The sequence below is a fragment of the Papio anubis genome, chromosome 2 (assembly GCF_008728515.1).
Source record: "Papio anubis isolate 15944 chromosome 2, Panubis1.0, whole genome shotgun sequence".
Lineage (NCBI taxonomy): Eukaryota > Metazoa > Chordata > Mammalia > Primates > Cercopithecidae > Papio > Papio anubis.
The window spans coordinates 100,021,311-100,029,830 of NC_044977.1; the positions used below are offsets into that span (position 1 = coordinate 100,021,311).

Sequence of the window (8,520 nt, forward strand, 5' to 3'; positions counted from 1 at the left end):
AAATAAAAACTACAAAACCCTGAGAAGGTAACATAGGAGAAAATTTAGGTGATCATTGGTTTGGCAATGACCTTTTAAATACAGCAACAAAGGAATGATGTGTGAAAGAAAGAATTAAAAAGCTGGACTTCATTAAAATTAAAAACTTCTACGTTGTATAATACAATATCAAGAGGATCAAAAGATGAATCATAGACTGGGAGAAAACATCTGCAAAAGACACATCTGATAAAGGACTGTTACATAAAACAAAGAACTCTTAAAACATAAATAAAGAAAGTGAACAACCCAATTAAAATATGGGCCAAAGTCCTGAACAGACATCTAACCAAAGAAGACATACAGATGGCAAGTAAGCATATGAAAATATGTTCAATATCATGTCACTAGGGAATTGCAAATTAAAACAACAGTGAAATGTCACTATGCATCTATTAGAACGGCCAAAATCTAAAATACCTACAGAACCAGATGCTGGTGAAGACGTGGAGCAACAGGAACTCTCATTCATTGCTGATGGGAATGCAAAATGGGACAGCTACTTTGGAAGACAGTTTGATAGATTCTTACAAAACTAAACATGCTCTTATCATAGAATCCATTAATCATGCTCCTTGGTATATACCCAAAAGAGTTGAAAACTTACGTCCACAAAAAAACTTACAAATAGATGTTTACAGCAGCTTTATTAATAATTACCAAAACTTAGAAGCAACCAAGATGTCCTTCAGTAGGTGACTGGATCAATAAACTGTGGTACATCTGAACAATGGAATATTATTAAGTGTTAAAAAGAAATGAGCTATCAAGCCATGAAAAGACATGGAGGAAATTTAAATGCATTATCACTAGTGAAAGAAGCCAACCTGAAAAGTCTACATATTGTATGACTCCAACTATATGACATTCTGGAAAAGGCAACCATGGAGACAGTAAAGAGATGAGTGGTTGCCAGGTGTTAGAGGGGAGGAAGGGATGAACAGGCAAAATGTAGAGGATTTTTAGGACAGTGAAACTACTCCGTATGATACTACAATCGTGGATCCATGTGATTGTATGTTTGTTCAAACCTATAGAATGTACAACACCAACAGTGAATGCTAATGAAAACTATGGACTTCGGGAGATAATGAGGTGTAAGGGTATATTCATCAATTGTAACAAATGTACCACTGTGGTGCAGGATATTGATAGTGGGGGAGGCTGTGCATGTGTGGAGACAGAAGTATATGGGAACCCTCTGTACGTCCTGCTCAATTTTGCTGTGAACTTAAAATTGCTCTTCGAAAGTTTATTATTATTTTTAAAACCTACCCAGTGAAGAGTCTGGGCACTGACTGAGAAGGAGACTGAAAGTGGCATGTGAATCACTCAGGAAATGGCTTACTAATCAACCCAAGGAAGATCAGAGGCAACTGGAAAATGTCCTAGAAAGGTTTGGGACAAGAAATCGGGGCAGACCAATCAGGATTGTTTCCAAGTCAGTTGTGACTTGTTCAGGGCTTGCTGACTACTTTACACTGGCCCCTCCTGGGAAGTCCCATATGGCTTAGAAACCAGAAATTGGGCACTCTCTGTGGGTTGTAAACATTACCTGAATATCTCTTGGATCTCCTTCCTTGTTCAGGAGCTATTTGGGTCCTAGATGCCCATATTCTATGGTTACATATGCAGCAGAGGCCTGGTCTGCCTCTCAAGGTCCTTGAATCCATAAGCATTTAGATGGAGAAATGCCCAGTTTTGGCCTCTCCCCCATCCATCTTTCCCTCCTCAGGCACACATGTATAAAGAGAGAACTCCAAAGCCAAGCTCACCAAGGAGTCCAGTTAAATGAGATCATCACCCTGAATGGTCTTCTCCCTGATCTAGTCTCTTATCTATGAGTGTGGAAGTCTAGAGGGCGCTGATATGGTCCCCCACAGGCCTTAGCAGCCACATCCCCATGGCTTTGCTGGGTATAGCCTATGTGGCTGCTCATATGGGTTGGAGTTTTGTGCCTGAAACTTTCCCAGGCAGGTGTTGTATGCTACCGATGACTCCACGGTTCTGAGGTATCAGTGATGGTCCGGCCCCCACAGCTCCACTAAGTAGTGCCCTAGTGGTGATGCTCTTTGACAGCTCCCACCCCACATCTCCACTAGGCATTGTTCTAGTCGGGGATCTCTGCAGTAGCTATGTCCCTGTGACAAGTCTCTGCCTGGCCTCCCGGGCTTTCAGCAACAGTCTTTGAAATCTAGGTGAAAGGTGCCATATCTCCATAGTTTTTGCATTCTATGGACCTGCAGAATCAACACCATGTGGATGCCACCAAGGTTTATAACTTGTACCTTCCAGAACAGTGGGGACACTTTGAGCCACCACCGGGGTAGCTGAGGAGCACTGTGCTGGAGTGTAGGGAACAGAGACCCAAGGGGATCCTGAGAGGCAAGTCTGTGGAGGGCACCCTTGGGTCTGACCCCCCAGACCACTCTGCCCTCCTAGGTTGCTGGGCCTGTGATGATAGGGGCAGCCTTGAAAATCTCTGAAATGCCTTTGAAGTCCTTCTTCCATTCTTTTGATGATCTCTTCTCTCTGTACTAATCACCTTAGCAAAAAGTTGCTGGGCCACACCCTTGGTTTTCTCTCCCAAACACTTTTTTACTCTTCACATGGCCAGGCTGAGAGTTTTCCACATCTTTCCATTTTGCTTGCTTTTGATTATAAATTCCGTCTTTAAGTCATTTTTTTTCCTTCTCACAGTTTAATTTGAGGGGTTAAAAGCAACCAGCCAGCAACCTGAATGCTTTGCTGCTTAGATATTTCTTCCACAGATATTCTAATGAATTGCTCTTAAGTTCTGCATTCCATAAAGCCCTAGGTCATGAACACAAAGCCCACAAGTTCTTTGCTAGTTTATAATAAAGATGGCCTTTACACCAGTTTCTAATACCTTGTTTCTCAGTTCTTCTGAAACCTCATAAGAATGATCTTTACTGTCCATATTTCTATCAGCATTCTGGTCAGGACCACTTAACCAATCCCTAAGGAGGTCCAAACTTTCCCTAGTCTTCTTGTCTTCTAAGCTCTCACAAGAATCTAGGCTTTTTCTAGCCTGCTCCTGCAAATTCTTCCAGCCTCTGCCCATTACTCAGTTCCAAAGCCACTTCCACATTTTCAGATATTTGTTATCAGCAACAACCCCACTTCTTGGTATCAATTTTCTGTCTTATTACATTGTCTGTTGCTTATAACATAATACCAGAAACTAGGTAATTTATAAGGAAAAATATTTCTTCCAGCCCTGGAGCCTGGACAGTTCAAGGTCAAGGGAAAACAAGTGGTGAAAACCTTGCTGGTGGGGACTGTCTGAAGAGCCCTGGGGCTGTGCAGGGCATCTCATGGTGAGGGGGATGAATGTGCTAGATTAGTTCTCTCTTCCTCATCTTATACAGCCACCAGCCCCACTCCGATGATAATTTACTAATTCAGTAATCCATGAATGGGTTAATCCATTCAAGAGGGAAGAGACCTTTAGGTCCAATCACCTCTTAAAGGCCTTACCTCTCGATTACTTCCACATTAAATTTCAATGTAAACTTTGGAGAAGATAAATATTCAAATCATAGTACCATCTTGGCTTGTCTGGGACAGAGGGATTCCCTGGGAGACAAGCTTTTTTATTGTTAAAACCAGGAAAGTCCTGGATAAACTGGGATGAGTTGGTCATCTTACCAAGTGATGAGGGTGGATGTTATACCCTGAGACTTTAGTCATGGAATAGCAATGCCATCTGAGGCACAGAACAGAAGAGTTAAAGGGAAGAATCTCACCAAAGAAAGAGAGCATCTTCAGAAGAAGAAGAGGCGAGAATGATTCCCAGACAATGAAAGCAAGTGTGCTGCTGCATCCCGCACCCAGTGCCTACGTCCCACCACCGTCGCCACCACCACCATGCCCGATAGAAAGGCTGAAGGGGATGCTAAAGGAGATAAAGCCAAGGTGAAGGATGAACCACAGAGAAGATCTGTGAGGTTATCGGCTAAACCTGCTCCTCCAAAGCCAGAGCCCAAGTCTAAAAAGGCCCCTGCAAAGAAGGGAGAGAAGGTACCCAAAGGGAAAAAGGGAAAGGCTGATGCTGGCAAGGAGGGGAATAACCCTGCAGAAAATGGAGATGCCAAAACAGACGGGGCACAGAAAGCTGAAGGTGCTGGAGATGCCAAGTGAAGTGTGTGCATTTTTGATAACTGTGTACTTTTGGTGACTGCACAGCTTGAAATGATATTTTTATCGAGTTTTATAAAAATGCAGAATTTTGTTTTACTTTTTTTTTTTAAAGCTATGCTATTAGCACACGGAACACTTCATTGTTGTTTTAGGGGGAAGGGGCATATGTCACTAATAGAATGTCCCCGAAGCTGGATTGATGTGGGGAAAACACCTTTCCCTTCTAGTTTTGAAAGACTTCCTCTTGGCTCCCAGGAGGAGGGATTCCCTGACTTTGACACAGATGGTCACCTTGGCACAAAAGCCTTGTGATATCTAGAAACAAAATTTTTTTATGTCCCCTTCTCCCTTTCCATCCTTCAGCATAGACTTAACTCCCTTAAGCCCAGACATCTGTTGGGACCTGATCCCCAGTCATTGGTTACCAGTGTGTCAGGCAATCTGGACTTTCCAGTGATGCTACTGAGATGGCACCTGTCAAGAGAGCAGTGGTTCCATTTCTAGATTGTGGATTTTCAGACAAATTCTGCCATTTTCATTTCACTTCCTGAAACTCAGGGTCGGCTTGTGAAAAGTTGTTAAACAACATGCTAAATGTGAAATGTCAACCCTCACTCTAAACTTTCCCTGTGCAGAGCATCAGATGAAGACTTCATTGGGTTTTATAGTGGCTTCTGGATTTTTTGGTAGTCCATTGAAGGAGGGAGTTTAAAATTTGTTATATACTGTTAATGATTGTCTGCCCACATCCTGCCTGAAATACCATGATTGTTTATGGAAAGTATCTTTAATAAAGCTGGAAACAGTTTGGCTTGGGGAAAAAAAAGAAATAGAATATCTTCTTTAAGGTGAATTTCTATGTTAAGAAAAGGATGTTGGAAATTAGGAATTCCTTGAATGTTGAAGATTGTAGGGAGATAGTCAAAGTTGATGACTTCCAGTTTCTAAGCCAAAATTGGGAGATGACCTCAGAGGTAGTAAACTAGGAAACTCTCAAAAGTTCAATTGGGATCAGGATAATCTAAGGTCCCAGTGACTGAAAGATGTCCCTAAAGAGAATATTTATAGTTGATTAAAGCTCAGCTTGTCAGGAGAGCCACAAAACCAGCCTCAGTGCCATCCCATTGAAAGATTCCTTGCCTCAGATAACTTGGCTTCTAAGGTCTCACAGTTCCATGTCCATTGCATTACATATCTACCTCATCCCAGTTTTCTTCATTTTTACCTGAAAAAAGGACCTGTTTTAAAACACATTATTTTTTTCAAAAAACTCCCTTGAAATTTAAACACAATATAAAATTCACTCTATTGTAGTTGTCAAGGGTAGAAAATCTAGTAACAGCCTGGCCCCAGGACCTGGCTCAAGCTCTCATTCCCCTGATCCTTCACTATTTTTACCTTTATACAGTCGTAGTAGGAAGGTGGTAGTCTACAAGCCTACTAGACTGGAGCAGGGCTTCCCATTTCACAGAAGTAGGATGGGACCTGCCTTCTCTGATGCAATTCTATAGAAATAATAGTAATGTTGATTATTATTTATTGAAAGTACGCACCATCTAGCCTGGCTTCAGGCAAGCAACTCAACCCATGTCCCAGACCCCACATATTTCATAAAGATAATACAGCCATGTGCTGTATAACTGTTTCAATCAATGATAGACTGCATATAAAAGGTGTTTCCATAAATTATAATACCATATTTTTACTGTACATTTCTATGTTTAGATATGTTTTAATATACAAATACTTCCTATTGTGTTACAATGATCTATAGTATTGGGTACAGCACCACGCTGTAAAGATTTGTAGCCTAGGAACAAGAGGCTATATCATATAGCCTAAGTGTGTAGTAGGCTGTACCATTTAGGTCTGCGTAAGTAAACCCTTATGAGGTTCACACAACAATGAAACTGCTTAAAAATGCATTTCTCAGAAAATACTTTTGTTGTTACATGATGCATGACTGTACCTACCGAATAGGATTATCCCAAAGAATAAAATGAACAAGTGCTTCACACCTTGCCAAAGTTCTATACCATATTAGGAGACCTGCGACAATTGCCACATGGATGTGATGTTCCCTGAGAACCCTAAGTCCTGGAAATGTCAGTATTAGTCAGGACAGTGAGACTTCAAGTCACCACCTGAACACTAAATGACAGGGTAAACAGCTCCAACTGTAGGACCACCTATCTAGGAGAGGGACAATCCTCATAGTCCCACTGAAAATTGCTTTCATAGGAGCTGACAAGGTTTGTGAAATCTCTGTTGCTTTCCAGTGAGGGGAGTGAAAATAGTTTGGCACAACTGCAGGGAAAGGCCCATCTAGGCATAGGGTCAGTGACCAGAGATGAGGACTCTCGGGGCAGAGGCGGAGGCAGAACCATGTGTTCTGCAATGTGCAGAATCCTGCAGACTCCAAGGCTGCATCTCTGAAATAAAAAGAGATCCCCAGCCTACAGGATGAGGCCATAAGCCTTCCAAAACTCAGGTATTGACAACCATGCATGTGTTGAGAATATGGATATATAGATATCAATGTTGTTTCAGGGTTTGGGTTTTTTTGTTGTTGTTGTTTTGTTTTCTTACAGTAGTTGTTATATTAACCATTGTTTAGTCGGGGAAACAGAAGCCATACTAGTTATCTTATCAGAAAGAATTTGATGTAGGTAATTGGGTAAGTAGATGCTGGAGGCCTAGGAAAGTCAGAGGTAAGGTAAAGGTAGCAATTGCAGGAAGCATGTTCACCCTAAAGGCTGGGGAAACAAAAGGGAAAGTTTGTGGTTCTGGGAAGCTAGAAGCTTTGAGAGCCAGGGTTTAGACTACAGAACAGGGTTCATTGACTGGATGGCTGGACAGCTCAGGAGCTTGGAGAAGAGGCCTTCAATGCTAGGACTTCCAGTGCAGAAAAGGAGCCCTTGCCTAACATGTCAGATACTGCTAAGGGATGCGACAAGGTTAGCTGACAGAATGTGGAAAGCATCTAGGGAAAGGAGCCAATATTGTTGTTTCTTGGTGACATGGGAGAAACAGGAAGTGCAGAAGAAAGGGCAGATCTCTTCTCCCTTCCTCTACCTTCCAATCCTTCTGGCTGAACCTAATTGAGAGCCAGCTAGCACAGGAGAAATGCAGTTTTCAGAGTCACAGCCCCAGCATCACAATAGAAAAGAACAGAGCGGATTTGGAACTGAGGCAGCGCCTTAATCCACAGTGCATTGGTGGAGCTGAATTTTTTTACCCTTTCATTTGCTGTTCATGTTTCTTCTGTGATTTTCCTGTTCCTATCCAAATGCTATTTTTCTTAAGTGTAACACCACACTGACTTGTAGAATACATTGTGATAATCCTTTTTTATATATATATACACTGTATGTACATACACACTATAAATACACACTGTATATATACACATATATACATACAGATTAGTAAGATATACTGTGCACACACACCATATATAATTGCATATATTATAATATGTGCAATTATAATATATTATAATATATGCAATTATATATGGTGTGTGTGCACAGTATATGTATTGTATGCACAGTATATATATTACATATGGTGAGTATGCACAGTATATCTTGCTATATATATGTATTATAGATCATGCATGTCCTCTAGATCAACATTTGCTAAATGAATAGATAAATGTTCACTTATTCTTTTGCTTGATCCACCTCCAGTTTCTGTTGTGGGTGGGCTACAGGCTGCTATGGAAATCACAAAAAGCAGCAATAGCCTTTATTTATAAATAAAAAGATGACTATTTTAAAATACGAATAATTAACCTTAGAAAACCTTTTACAAAGCAGACGGGAGGTTGATGCATGGTTGGTGGAAATCTGGATGCTCTAGTCCCTTGCCCTGGCTCCACTGCCACCCTCCTGCCCTGCCCCTGCTCTGCCTCTTGGCAAGAGGACTACCGGAGGTGGGCCGAGTGGGGAAGATGATGGGAATCCTAGAGTCATCTGCTCAGCCAGAGAGGAGTCTTTATGCATAAAGATTTGTGCAAATCCTGGCCCTGGACCAGTGTTTATAAAAGAGAATTTCTTAAAAAGCCGAGTGGGGCTCAACCATTTCCAGCTGGGAGTTTCTTGCCTGGGAAGATAAAGCTGGAACTGAAGCTACAGAAATAATTATATTTTAAATTGAGGAACTAAAAAGAGTAAATAAGCAGAAGCAATAAGAAGTTACCTCTTGGCTTATAAAACAATGTTAGAGGTTTGTGGAATAAAGCTGATTATGGAATCTGGAAATAAGACCTAGGCCATTTAATTTGCAAGACAGGCCTCAGCCTCTGAGCAGGGC

The 8,520-nt window shown here is 41.4% G+C and overlaps 1 pseudogene; it reads left to right on the forward strand.

Moving 5' to 3' along the window:
• The first annotated feature begins 939 nt into the window (after window positions 1–939).
• Window positions 940–5,019, forward strand: LOC110742591 (annotated as a pseudogene).
• The last annotated feature ends 3,501 nt before the right edge of the window (window positions 5,020–8,520 follow it).